This window comes from Empidonax traillii, unplaced genomic scaffold (genome assembly GCF_003031625.1).
Source record: "Empidonax traillii isolate 1590-97213 ecotype Southwest subspecies unplaced genomic scaffold, ASM303162v1 scaffold1219:size299213, whole genome shotgun sequence".
NCBI classification, from domain to species: domain Eukaryota; kingdom Metazoa; phylum Chordata; class Aves; order Passeriformes; family Tyrannidae; genus Empidonax; species Empidonax traillii.
This window is the reverse complement of record NW_020956412.1, coordinates 77674-91902: the sequence shown is the minus strand read 5'-3', so window position 1 is coordinate 91902 and position 14229 is coordinate 77674. Positions and strand designations below refer to the sequence as shown.

The following is a 14229-nucleotide window of genomic DNA, read 5'->3' as shown; positions in this document are numbered from 1 at the left end:
CTCACACTGTCCCTGCAGCTGTACAGGAATAATTTATAACTTACCCTTGGGAAAATGATGCCTAAAGGCACCTAACCTGTGGAAAATGGGCATTTGCAGGGGGTTTTAAACTGCAGTAGCACTAGTTATCCCTACCTGACTTGTGCAATGCCTTCTGACTGCTTCATCTTGCAAAGTCCCAGGCATCTGATTTCTAAAACATTTGTTTCACTCGATGTATGGTTTATGTGGTATTGAGAGCTTTGGGGCATGGTTGACTGGCTTCTCTGTAGACTTACACTAATTGTTTGCAGCTTGAGGTATAATGACACAGCTCTAATAAACTGTGTATGTTTCTGAGACTGACCAAATTGGGTTAAATAAGCTGAACATCACAGTGAAGGAACTAGAACTGAATGTCACTTTGAATAGCAACTCATTCCAGTCCATAGGTGAGTCCAGGTTGCAAAGACACTGTAAACCAACCAGTATGCAGCTCGTCTGCTTTTTTAATCAACCTTGGACAACTAAGGCTAGGCATTTATTCTGCTGTGGTGACAATCCCGTTACAATATTCATCATCTCCAAAGATTTGTTTAATGCCAGACTCTGGAGCAACTGATTGGTATTTGCATTTGGAAAATGCATTTTCTGCTACTCCCACTTACTCGGTATTTCATTTTTCCTGTGCTTTGGAAGTCTCCACATGTGAAGCCAAGTTACACAGAAGAAGGCAGATTAAAAGTCTGAAGAAATGGTGTGTGTTGGTTAGAGGGAGACCAGGGCAAGGCTCTTAGTAATTTCAGCAAACTTTGAACCAGCTTCAAATCATGCTCTGGTTTCAGCAGACTTCAGGAATAGATTTTATGGTCTTTGGAGGCATGGGCAGCATTTTTATTTTAAGTACTTTTTCCAGAAGACAGCCAGAAACACAAACCCAATGCCCAGAAGGGCTCTTGCCCCACTGACTGCCCTGGTGGCCCCAGGGCTTGAGTTTGAAACGCCCATGAGACGTATCTCTGTGATGGCTAAAAGCGAACCAAGCTGCCCTCCCTGGGCTGTGCTGGGTCTTGACTGTTTTGAACTCACAGGTCAGCCTATGAAGAGGCTGCCTGTGGTGTGGGGCTGCCCCATCCTCTCTCTGCAGCTTATTTGAAGAACCTGAACCTGAAGGCAATTAGCTCACTTGGGCCTGGGAAAGGGGAGGGGGAAGCAAGAGGGCTCAGTGCTTAACCCCTTTTTACACCCCACCTATTAAAAGCATCCTCGAAAACTAAGGATTTAGTTTTCAGATGTGTCCAGATTCTGACTGCTAATAATGTATCCCAGCCTACACACCACACATCAGGAGATGCTACTGCCTGTGACAAATCCCAGGACTGGTGGTCTTCTAACAGATTTATTCTTTTGTGAGCACTGAGCACATCCACAAGTGAACTTTTTCCATTACAACATGCACATCCTTTCAGCCATCCCTCATGGCATTATATCATGTTCCTGGCACGTTATCCCCACTTTGGTAGAGTCATTAATGAAATGGGACCAGCAAAGGTGCCTCCCTTCCCACCCAAACAAGCCTCAGTGCAGCCTGACACTCACGGGTCAGGGTGGACTTGGCCAGCTTTTTGTTTCTCAGACAGTCAGTGAACACACTCAAAAGCTCAGGAAAACCACGTCACTTTATTTGTCAATGCCCATGAGCTTCCAATTCTTTGGAGAGGATCTGAAATAATGGGTCAGGCACCACGAGAGCTGCTGCTGGGTGGAGGTTTGTTGGGAAAGGGATCTCATCACTGCAGAGATCCAGCAGCAGCAGTGTTATTAGCAGCCAGGATGAGCTGATGGCTAACTCCACACTTATGTATATTAATCCTAAAAGCATTTACTCCAGTAGCCAGCATCCTCCAATTTAAATGCTGGCAGGGTATTTTAGTAGGATATTACTTGGACAGAAAGCCTGACAGTTTAATCACTTTCCAGAGACAGAAACTTCTTCCACTGTTTATTACTTAGATGAGCAAATAAGCTCTTGACCATGTTAGTTTTTGTTGCTACTATATCTTAATCCCTGTTGCTACTGCATCTTGAGAGCAAAGTAGATCAGCTGCAGGACCATTAGTTAACTTTGTAAAATAAAGCAAAACTTTTTCCATACTCCAAAAAGTATGCTTTGTGCTTTTTATCTTTGAGTTAATCACATCTCAGTGCATCTGTGCTTCTGGGGCCATTTGTTGTGACCGAGTTGTGGGTAGCAGAGCAGTGTAGCACACAGCCAGGTTCCTGGCTGAGCAAGACCCTTGTGCTGGGCACACAACACTGGGGAGGACTCAGCTCTTCCTTTATACCACCAACCAAAGCCATGGCTGCATCCCTGACTTGGAGAATTTTTCTGTATCCTTGCCCTAAACTGTTATCTCCACCATACAACCTTCCAAAACTTTGAAATTCCCTTTTAATGTCTCATCTACAAAATATATAAAGACTAAGCTAATGCTGTATAAAGGGTACAATCCAGATTTACTGCCAATACAACAGGCAGTGAGTTCTTGAAAAGAAACTCCAGGCATCGACATAATCAGTGTAATTCCCCTTATGTCTGACAAGGGAGACTTTGCTTTCTTGGGTCTCAGAAAGTCAGCAGCAATGCATTAGCAGAGGTAGATGGAATAGCAGTTCTGGGCTGTGGTGGTCAGAGTGAGATAGAAACACTTGAGATTTCAATCTTCAAATCCAAACTTACACAGCAAATCAGAAGTCTGGACTTGCTCAAGCTGCACTCAGAGTAGTAGTTGTTATAACATATACATAGGTTAAAACAATCTTGTTTTATATATAGGTTAAAACAATCAAAAAATACTGTTCCCTCATTCTGGGTCTCCAGACTGGATTTGTCTCAGAGATGCTGAGTGACTCCATTTCTCACTGTCTGTAAGCAATGCTTTGGTACTCAGGCCATCTGAGAACTAGAGGCTTTTGGTACCCTGCAGCAAGGTACTGTCATCTGTCTCAGTCTGCGTTTCTTTTCCTGGCAAATAAATCCTCCAGCAAGTCTCCTTTGATTCTCAGGGATACATTTGTCTTCCCAGTCTGAACAAAACTCTTGCCTTGATCTGTTTTCAGTGGGGCTAATATTCACCAGTCGCTATATTTTAATTGTAATGAATTCTTTTTATATTTTAATTGTGTTTTGTGATCCACCATGTGGTTTCCTGACTGCATGATTGGAATTCATTTGAAAAGGGAGATTAACAAACAATAAACTTCCAGTCCAGGCTTTCAGACAGTCGGTTGTGCAAGATGCCACCGAGCTGTCGGATGTATTTTTACCAATGCCCAGATGTCTGACTGCTCTGACCTACTAAACAAATGGCCCTGTGAACTAACACAGTGTCTGCTTTTGCAGAAATACTCACATTTCAAGAAGTACTGGGGGAGGGCTGGTTTACTATTATGGGGTAGGCAGTCAGTTCTGCATTTTAACATCCTGAAGATAATTCACTATTTATTTAATCTCCAAATCCATCAACAAATGTTTTAGTTTCCAGGCTGTGCCTGTGCAATGTCAAAGAATATTAGGCAGGCCAGGACCTACATCTTCAGTAAAAATGTGTTTATGTGTCTGTCTTTTTAAAATCCCACCAACTGCTCCTACCAAGTCAGAGGTAGACCCTTGGATGTAGAGCCATCTCTCAAGGATACCAATCACAGACATTTAATTCCTCACACACTGAATGCAGCAGTGCCGTGTACTTTTTATACGCTGCTTCTTATCCCCCAAGTACTCAGAAAGACAGTTAAGTAATTTTACTTCAGGCAGAAACCAATAAAATTACTCACTTTGGGCTATAGACACAAGCACAGAATTGTCTTCAGTGCCTCATTGCTCCTCACATGTCCTGTTACAGGCAGTGGGATTAAGGAAGGAGGTAGGCTGTAGCATCAAGGGGCTGGATGTTTAACTAAGATGAAAAAGAGGAAAGAGCTTTTGGTGTGCTGGCAGACACACAAATTCATGAATCGTTCCATATTTTAGTAAAAGGTTTAGTTTTGTCTATTAGGAAGAAATTCTTGGATATGAGGAATTAATTCTTCACTGTGAGGGTGGTGAGACACTGGCACAGGTTGCCCAGAGAAGCTGTGGATGCCCCATCCTTGGAGTTGTTCAAGGCCGGCTTGGAAGTGGCTTTGAGCAACCTGGTCTAGTGGAAGACGTCCCTGCCCATGGCAAGAGGTTGTAACGAGATGATCTTTAAGGTCTCCTCCAACTCAAACCATTCTGTGATTCTGCTTTCCAGATCCCGTAATTTTACTTTCCCTGAGGAGAGGCACTGGGTGGGCACATCTGAGGTGTGTTTCCCACAGGATGCCTGCTGCTGGCAGGGGATGCCAATGGTTTTTCCCCCAGCTGCCATGGGCACTGGAGAGTTGAGCTGAAGGGTTTTGAGGCTTCTCCTCCATTCACCTGGTGGATTGCTGGCACACTGCTGGGCAGTGCATCAGTGAAGGGACAGACTGTTTCCACCTCCTGTTGGGCTCTGAGGCATCCCCACAACCCCATGTACCCTATGAGGAATGTGGTCTTCCTCCTCAGAAAAGGAGCAATTTGGGAATTCCATTCTTGTTTCAGCATCATTCTTCACCCTGCTTGCCTTGAAGACATCTTATAATTTTTAAGCACAATTAAAGATTCAAAAGAAAAGAAGCATTTTGCAATCCTGCCCTGCTGCTGTAAAAGGCTGTGCAAATCAATGTCGGGCAAAAGGGAGGAAGGAAAGGGCTGAAATGTTAAACACATCATTTCAGATTGGTAAAACTTCCAGGTTTTGATTTATAGCTTCATCACCAAGTAGATTAATGTGGAATTCAAACACAACCAGCTCTTTGCTTTCCTTCCAGACCTGACATATTAACATTTCCCATTAATCTAGTCAGCTCTGGCACGGTGAAGGCTGAGGAAATGGGGAATTAGGCATGTGGGAGTGTTGGGTGGGTAGGAGAAAAAAGCCAGCAAAATCCACTTTAGTTAGCTAAAGTAAAGAGAATGGGACCTTATTCAGGTCTCAAGTTGTAGCTGAAGCTGTTTCTGACTCTCTGAAAGACAGCAAACCCAGATGTCTTCTGGTGTAGGGCAGAGGGTTTTTCAGTGGGGTTGTTGATGTTCTGCTCATAAGGACAGTGGTGAATGTGGGTGCTGGTGCCACCCATAGAGTTGTGTTTGCAGGGCTCTTTGCTGGCAGCTGCTCTGTTCTCAGAACATTGTGATGCCCCAGTACAGCTGGTGCTCAGGAGGTTTCAGGCCCCCTAAAGCCTGATTAGGCTTGAGGCCTGACAAATTTCCAGTTTTGAGGGGAGCCAGCTATGACTTTTTTTCCCTGGCACTCTTTGCAGAGCTAGTCCACAGTCTCTGGAGCTGCCCCGGAGACTTCTCAAACTTTACTATTATATATTTAAGCATTTATGAGACTTGAATGGCTTCCCCCCTCCCCCTCCCCAAAAAAAAAAAAAAAAGCAACATTCAACTAACACGTCACACAAAAAAGAGGAAAAAATAACCCTCCACCCAAAACCCCTAGAGCTGCAGAAAGGGCTAATGAGCTTCATATGTTTCTAAAAGCAGCTCAGGAGCTTTTGGCTTGAAGAGTTTCTCACCCCTTCTTCACGGCAGGCAGAAGAGGGTTTGACAGGGAAAGGAGGGGAGAGAAAATCAAATGTTAAAAATTCATCTCTGCCAGAAATCATATGAAAACAAACAGGGGGAGAAAAAGAGCCTATGGGGAACCTCAAGCCATTTCCACTTAAGACATCTATGGAGAAAGCACAAGAGGTGTTCAGTAAGTTCCCATGCCCAAGTATTTTTATAGCACACTGTAAAATTGTCCTCAGCATCTGATACAGACTTGCCCTGCCTTTGTAAAGCTGGAAAGGGCTGGGACAATCTGGCAGGACCCCTGCCACTGCCACCAGCCCCACCATAGCCCCTCACAGCATTGGTGACAGTGGAGAGGAGGTCAAAATGCTAATACTTCAAAATATCAGTTAGACATTATTGTTTATTCCCTCTCTTTGGGACATGACAAATTATCTTGCCCAGGGCTAGCCTTCATCCCACGCTTCATTGGGCAAGAGGGCAGCAGCAGCCAGGTTCAGGTAAAGCTGGAGGGGGGATGTCTTGCCCAAGGCCAAGGATTCAAGGTAAAATGACATGGTGGGGCTCACTAGAGGAGCACACAGGGCTTACACACATGGGATGTTTGGGGCAATAACCCTTTTGCCTCCTGAACTGTCACAAACACCTACTCCCCTCAGCTTGTGGGGTCTCATCTCTCCTTCCTTCTCTTCTCCCAAGGCAGCCGTGGCTCAGGGCAAGAGGCACAGGGCTTTCCTGAAGGGTAGGGAGAAGCTCCAGAGGTGTTCTGGGCAATAGTTGAACCTGGACCATTAAATCACCTCAGGGATTGCTGTGCTGCCTTTCTGTTCAAGCTAACCAGGCTGGAGCTTGTGCTCACTAACTATAGCAAATGCAACACTGTTGTGTTTTCTATGGGCTGTAGCTTGTTCAGTGCTGCTAGAAAATTAGACGGACTTTAAACAAATGTTGACCCTCCTACCTGTCTTTACATGAACATTTAGGGATGGTAGGAGAAGTGGTGAAATCTCATGACTGAGCTTTTTTTGTTGAAGACATACAAAAGCCTCTTAAAAGGGGACCTGTACTTGGTGTTGCTTTGCTCCTCTGAGCATTTTTCCATCCTGCCTCCCTGTGAGAAACATTCAGTCTCCAGTGGTAGTCTGTTCATGGGAAAGGAGCCTGGCTGCCCCAGGTGTGTGGGCAAAGTCTTTCATGGCGTTAAATGAGTTAAGACTGCCAGTGCAGCTTACAGAGGCCACCGGCCAAGGAGCAAACACAAGCAATGCTGAATTAGTCCTAACAAGAGTAGATCTGAGTCTGTCCCAGAGCTGAGCTCTCCTGGAAGCCACCACCAGTGTCGGAGCATTCCTGCCCCATCTTTGCTTTAGTCGGCAAGGGATGAAAACTGTGCTTTCCACAGGGAATACAAACTATCTCAATGGGGACAATCCTCAGCAGCTCGTCCTGCTTACAGCAGAAATGCACCTTCCAGCAAGGCAAAGGAAATACTTTTTGATCTCCTGGGTTTGCAGAAGCCAGGTCTGAACTGTTTTTTCCTAAGTGTGGCTGTTTTATGCTCAGTGTCTTGATGGAATGCATTTTGTGTTCCTTTAGCTGTCAAAAATTAGGCAGTTCATCTATGCTGGACCCTTCCAAGATAGGTGTCTTGATGCAAGTCATGCTTTGGGGATTGTCTACCCCTCTGTGCTGAAACCAGAAAGAGCTGAGACTGCTAAACCCAACTACATGCCAAAGTATGAAAACCCCACACTCCTGTGAGGTAGAGCTCGGTCATGCTGTTCTGATTAAATACATGTCATCCATGGCCTCAGTGGAAGATTCTGGAAGCCCACAGGAAGGTTGGCAACCAGCAGGACAGTGCCCAGCAGCCCTGCACCTCGAGTCATCCAGCTTCAGCTGTTGTAGTTAACACAGTATGCTCTGCAATGGGACAGGCCCCCAGGAATCTGCTTTTGGTAAAGGGCTTTGCTTCCCCAGAGAGACATTTGTGAACACTTCAATCCTCTAAAGTAATTGGAAACAGCAGGGAGTTTTGCCAGAAGAAATTTTGTTTGATTCAACCCCTTCTCCCTCAAAGAGAAATCCATCTTGAATATATGGCTCAGAGTAGCCCCAGAACAGGTCCAGCCCCATCATGTTTCCATGTGTTTTTTCTCTTGCATAAAAGAAGATGATCACGGAGAAAAAAATTCTTTTTCCCTTCACTGTTTGCAACATGCCTTTGAGGCTCCACCAAAAGCTTTGTGCAATGGGTGCCATTTCTTTCAGATGTTCTCCTGGAGCTAAGGTGGAGCTGACAAGTGCCATTGGTGCAATCCTGCCCTGACTGTGCTTGAAGCTGCATCCAAGATGCTGCCGTGAATCATCTGAACCCTTGCAGAAACTCTCTTCACACCAAGCTCACAGCATCCAATTGTTTAGAGAAAAACAGTTGCTCTTAGGCACAGGAGTTATTCCTTTCCCTCCATCCCTCTCAGGTTGGATTGAGGAGGATATTAACCCCCTGCTTATTTGACACCCACAAGGGGCTACAGCCAACACTGGGACATCAATTACTTTTTAAGTTTAAATATAAAGAGCCAGTTCTAATGCCCACCGCTTTTGATTCACCTATAACACTCTTTATTTAAATCTCCTTACACATGGCATGTGTTCACGTGGGCTCACAGCAGAGGAGGGTTGTTGTTTTCCTAAATTGGAAACTTATGAGCCCAAGCTGGAGGAAAATTGTCACGGGATTTGAAATCCTGCTTTTCTTCCTTCCTCTCCTTTCAGTTCAGGAGGTGGGTTTTTTTAACATGTGAGTCTACTGAGACTCCAAAAGAGCTGACAAAGCATAGTTTCAGGCCGGTCCTATCCCCCACTCCCGGAGAAGGGCTCTGCATGACAGCCAGCACTGAGTCTCAACTACAAAAAGTTATCCAAGGTCAAATTCCTCCACTCCGTGAACTTCCATCTGGCACCCCAGTGGGGGATTAGCATCTGTCCAGCACCTGGCAGGAGTCACCCCGTGTCTGCAGCATTGCATAACTCGCAAGCCCCGTTGTGTGCAATTACTCATCAACTTCACTGGTCACTGTGCCGCTGGAGCTGCCGAACACTGGGACCCGAGGGGGTCTCATAAAGCTCCAGGCAGGCAGGAATGTGGGTTTTACAGTCACTGTAAACCTTTCTTGCTCCACTTCCGTGAGTCCTGATCTCAGAAGGCTCTGTGTTCAGGAGCTTAACACATTTGTACAGCCACTTCTGTGCTGGTAAAGAGGCAGCTCATGATGAAGAGAGACCTGATTGAGGGCTGGGAATCTTTATGTTACTGCAAGTTGCTGTACTTGAGTTGACCTCTGCTTGTTCCTCTTTTTTTTTTAAATTTTTTTTTTTTATATTTTTAAGATCCAGAGGAGCTTAGAGTCATGCAAGTCCTCGTGTGCATAGCCACAGCTGAGACAACAACTCTGAGTAACAGCAGGGCTAGCAGCTGAGCTGGGCTTTGCAAGACTTCAGGTGATCAATCAGGGGTTTTTGCAAAACCAGACTGCAAATGAGGAATGGTTTGTGCCAGACAAATTATATCAGAGCAGCCACTGGGATGAGGAGGTAGTGAAGGAAGAAGGGGAATAAGCAGCACAGGGGGTTGGATAATTCCTAATTAAAGTTAGAATAGAGTCAGTGTTCATCTCAGAAAAGAGAGGTTCTGGGAAGTTCACTGCATCACATATTCTTGGCATTCGTCATCTGAAATGTCTCTTAATTGCCACTATTATATCATATCACAAGCATTCCTGTGATTTATCAGTCATAACCTCCTACAAAGGGATTCTTTCATTCAAGCCATTTTCACAGAAATCTTTTCCCCTTGGATCCCAGTCCTGTAACACACTCAGACCAGGAATCTGGAAGTGAGACTTTTTTTCTTCTTTTTTTTCTAAACACAAGCAGTTGCTTTACAGACAGCATGTCTCAGTAATGGACTCTGTCCCAATTTCAACTTCTTTCCTCTTCATCCCAAGATAATCAGCTCTTAACAGCTCTCCTTCCTCTTATGGTAAAAGCTGAAATGTAAATAATCAGGATGTCTTAAGTGTCAGGAGCCAGCTGAGTCCTGCTAGCCGAGACGAAGCGTCCCCAACGTGGGGCTGCCTTAAACATTTGGCTCAGCCAACAGACTGTATTTATAATGTAAACTCCCCTTGTCGGTTCCTAACTCCTGGCTCCGGTTTTAGAAAATTTAACATTTCTGGGGGTTGCATTTTCCCACCACTTAGTCAAGAGCTGAAATTTTTCCTCTCAGAAAATACACTTGTGTGTCAAAGGCCAGCGACCAAAAAAATATCAGCAGTTTTGCAGCCTAAATATAGCTCAGGACTGAGATCCTGAAATCCTGTGAAAGAGCCAGTGTAAACAGCCATGTTCTGTGCAACTTGGGAGGGGGCTGAACCCCGGGGCTTTTTCTTTAGATTATTGTCCGCCGCAGTGCCTGGATGTCCTGGCATGGGTGGGGAGCCTGTTGTGGAGGGACATCCTGGCCAAAGTCCTTCCCAACTATGGGCTTTATTTTCCAGCTTCAGCAAAAATCACATGGCTTCAGAGTCACCCCAGCCTGAAGATGCTGTCCTTCCTCTGGCTTACACCCATAGGTCAAAAGGGATTAGTTTGATGTGGAAAGCCCCAGGTTCAAGTGCTGCCATTGACTTTTCCAAGGAGTCATGTCACAGGTGATAAGCCATGAGGACAATCCCCCCTGTGAATGCCAAACCAGGCAGAAAAGATTAAGCCTTGACCCTTTGCTGGGTGCTGATGATAAACACTGGCTCCATGGAGTAATCCACTGCCATCCCAAGTGGGAGACTGTATAATAGCAAAACTAATCACACACTTACCGGTGGATGGTTTAATAAGCACACACTCGTTCCTGTGATTCACTGCATCTTACAGTTCATACATAAAGCAGAAAGTTCATACATAAAATGTCCCCCAGTGCTGTCGATAGCTGGGGGTGACCAGGAGAGATGAATCCATTTGCTCTGCAGAAGTCTAGGACCATCTCCCACCCACTTCAGCCTAGGCCAGCATCTATCATTTATTAATACACATGGATAATGTCTTAACCATTAGAAGTGGATGGGGAAGACATGACAGCTATTACAGCTTCCTCTCCCTCTTGCATCAGACTTGGGAGGGTTGGAAGTAAATGAAACCTGGCCAGAAAAATGCAGCAGGGAATAGAGTGTGCGTGGTGTTGAAATGATTTGTGAATGCTCAAGGGTGGGCAGAGATAGTCTCTGTCGGGGCTGATAACCGTTGGTTTACCGCATCCTTTTTCATTTCACTCACCCAACTCTCAGTGGATCTCATTATCCTGGAATTCATTCAAAAGTCTCCCTCTCCTCTAATAGGGCTCCAGACACCTTGCAAGTCTCCAGGGATTAATTGATATTAATACAGACTAGTCATAAGTTTTCTCAGTGGGGCATTGGCTCCTGTGTCTCACAAGTTTTTTGTGTTTTAGAGATGATGTTTTGGATGGCCTCTTGGGATTTACTCCAAGGTTTTTTTCCAAAGGAAAGGCCTTCTCCAAATCTTTCTCCTCACATGTATCTTTTCCTGGGATGTGCCATTCCTCTTTCATTCTTAGCCACTATTTCCTTTGGTGGAACCAGGTTGCTGTCCGAGTAGCTGGTGTGAGACCTGGGCAGAGTGATGGACCCAAGGTGACGACAAGCCTGTGGCCTTGAAGAGCTTCACTACCCTTGAAACAGCGCATATCTGCCGCCTTACAGATTTAAGCAGACCTATTTCCCTTCCTTATGCTGTTTCTCATCTGGCTTTTCAGTATTTTTTGCTCTGGCTATTCTTCCCAGGAGTTGCACCCCCATTCCCACCCTATCTCCTGTTCATAAGCAAATTAAAGTGCTTGCAGATGACACTGCTTCTAACATCTCTCTGAGGCAGAACCCAAATGCCACTCACAATTCCAAGTGCTGCTTCACATGTCCATGGTGCAACCCCAGGAGTGAGTGCAGCTGAGTGATTGGGCATTGTAGAGCAGCAGCTGTGGAGCACGAGACCAGCTATTTGAAGAAGCCTCCTGTGTTAGTTATCGCTGACCTCGTTTTGATCACCCATCAGTGTGCTCATCCTTTACATTTTGAGCTACACAGAAGGTCTTCACGCAAAATGAAACACACTCAGAAAAAATACCGTAAAAGGGGTTTTGCTGGGCCATTTGGCACTTTGTGAAACCTGCAGAATCACTAACATTTGACACTTTTCATAGCTATGAAAAAAAAAGGGAGTTTTAAATTAGTACCATTAGAGCAGCACGGAATTGGAGTCAGACTGGGACAAGGCTGGATCTCAAATCAGCAGTTATTCTGATGCTGTTTCAGACTGGAGGAGGCTTTTGGAGAGTACTTGAATGATGGGAAATGCTGAATAAGCTGCATCATTTTTGAGGGAAGAGGGAAAAGACATAAAATAGCAATGCTAATGTAAGAGTTAAAAATTTACCTTGGTCCATTGTCCTGGCCTGAGATCAGGACATCGGGCTCTGCACCCAACTTTGGCAAGGAGACTGGAGGATCTTGGGATCTTGCAAGACTTTAATGCCTGTGTGTCTGTGTTTCTTCCTCTCTTGTTGAGAACTGCTTTGGGACAATCTGAGTTTACAACAGTGCATTTGACAGGAGACTCCAACCAGGCTATAAAGGCTGCTGTATGCATAATAAACAGTTATCTTAATGAGAAAGAGCACCTTCTTTCAGCACCTAATTCATACAGTCAGTACAGTCTGTCATGTGCTTTCATCTTACAAATGCAATGGGTGGCTTCCACACCACGGACTGATAGAAGCAAAGTTGCTGCACAAGGCTGAATCTGTAGATCAGAAGGCAGAGCCTTGCTGACAGGCAAAATATGTACAGCACAAAAATATGTACAGCAGGACATGGTGTGGAAGAAAGGATAGGTGTGTTATGTGGCACTGCTGTCCCTGGGCTGCTCAGGCTTTCTTGCACAAGCAAAAGACATCCCCTTTTCCAAGTTCTTTCAAATCCCTTGAACCTGGATTTTTGCCAGGAAGCCAAAGGAACTCGGTGAAAATCCAACAAATCCCTCTGTTGCCCTTTCCCAGGCAATGATAAGACTGATAAGGATCTTTCAAAGAACCAAGGGTTTCGTTACAAAAAGAATCAAACATCTTTCTTCTTTCCCTGTTTTCATAGAACCATCCCTGGTTTGTTGAGGTTTTCCTTCCCTTTCAGGAGTCTGAGCACCTGGAGCGGAAAGGTGTTGTAAGCCATCACTAAACAGCTCCACGAGGCAGCATTAAACATGTGCTGTGTGACAGAAGAAACTCAAATCAGGCACCAACCCTAAGCATTAGCTGAGTCAGAGTCTTTAATTGTCTTCAGCAATAAAAATGTGCGAAGTCAGGAGCAACAAGAGAACTTGGACAACAGGTTCCCTCTCTCAAAACACAATATTTACCAGTAAAACAGCTGACCCAGGGAATGGACAGAGGAGTGAGGAATTGGAAGAAGGCACGAAGCTGTGATGCACAGTACCACCTAGTGACAGAGCCTGGTTGCATGAGAAGGGCAACCCCGAGTTTGCAAAGTTCAGGCTCTGTTTCCCTGTCCCATCCTCACTCTGATTTCCCAACTGCACCACATCCTCATCCATCTCCTGTGGGTGAAGGGACAGCACCATCCCACAACCCTGATTTTTTTTTTTCCCCTCCTTTTCATGGTTTCCTTTTTTGCAAAGCAGGTTTGGGTTGAATAGATGTGGCTCCTTGTGTCCCACCACAGGCAGATGTGTTTTGTTGCCTACGTGGGGTGTGCAGGTTGGGCTCAGCGCGCATCACCCGCTGAATCACCCACGAGGAATTCCTCAGTGCATTGTGCAGACTGGGAAGGGGAAAATGCAAGGTCCAGTGAGTAATGCAGCCTTTCAGGGCATCTGAAATGAAAAGAAATGCCACAAACTTGTTCCATTTGTAGTAACAATGTGAAAGGGCAGTGTGACAGGCTCTGCTCAAGAGCAGGCTTGTAACCTTTTCCATTAATTTCTTTTTAAAGAATTGCTTATTGAAGGCTAAGCTGCTTTTTATAAGCCTTTGAGGCTGAGTGTGTCTTTGCCCTTTTTATTGTTATTGCTGCTCTTCTTTCTTGCTCTCTTTTAAGTGAAAGCAGTTACTGTACACTGGTGGTGTTTCTCTCTCTGTGACTGTCTGGGACAAGCCCAGCAGCGAGATGAGAATTTTGTCACCTTTTGGCAATGGTGGGGTTGCATACAGCAAACTGAATTTGAAGAAATCCAGTTCTGTGGAATTTTCCCGTATTCCAGCCCACAGATTTACCCATGATCCAAGCAGCTGGGCTTAAAAGGATTTGATTTCTTCTCCTCATTACGGTCCCTTTACACATATCCTGGAGCGGGAGCTAAAAGGCTCCGCTCAGTCTACGTGTGTGGGTTGAGCGAGCAGAGTGTCTGGGATGCAGTCCTGCAGCTCGTGGGAGGCAGCAAAAGAGCACTGCACCTCCCTGCAAGGCCCCACGCACACGTAAGGCACAAATTCTGCCTGAGATGCTTTTGAGAAC

General features: G+C 45.3%; 1 protein-coding gene across 1 annotated transcript in view; it reads left to right on the top strand.

The window, feature by feature from the left end:
- The window catches only part of LOC114069247 (FERM domain-containing protein 4B-like), a gene marked incomplete at its 3' end in the record, with an annotated part of 89590 nt that overhangs the window by 522 nt on the left and 74839 nt on the right, over nt 1–14229 (top strand). The gene's annotated exons all lie outside the window — the stretch shown is intronic.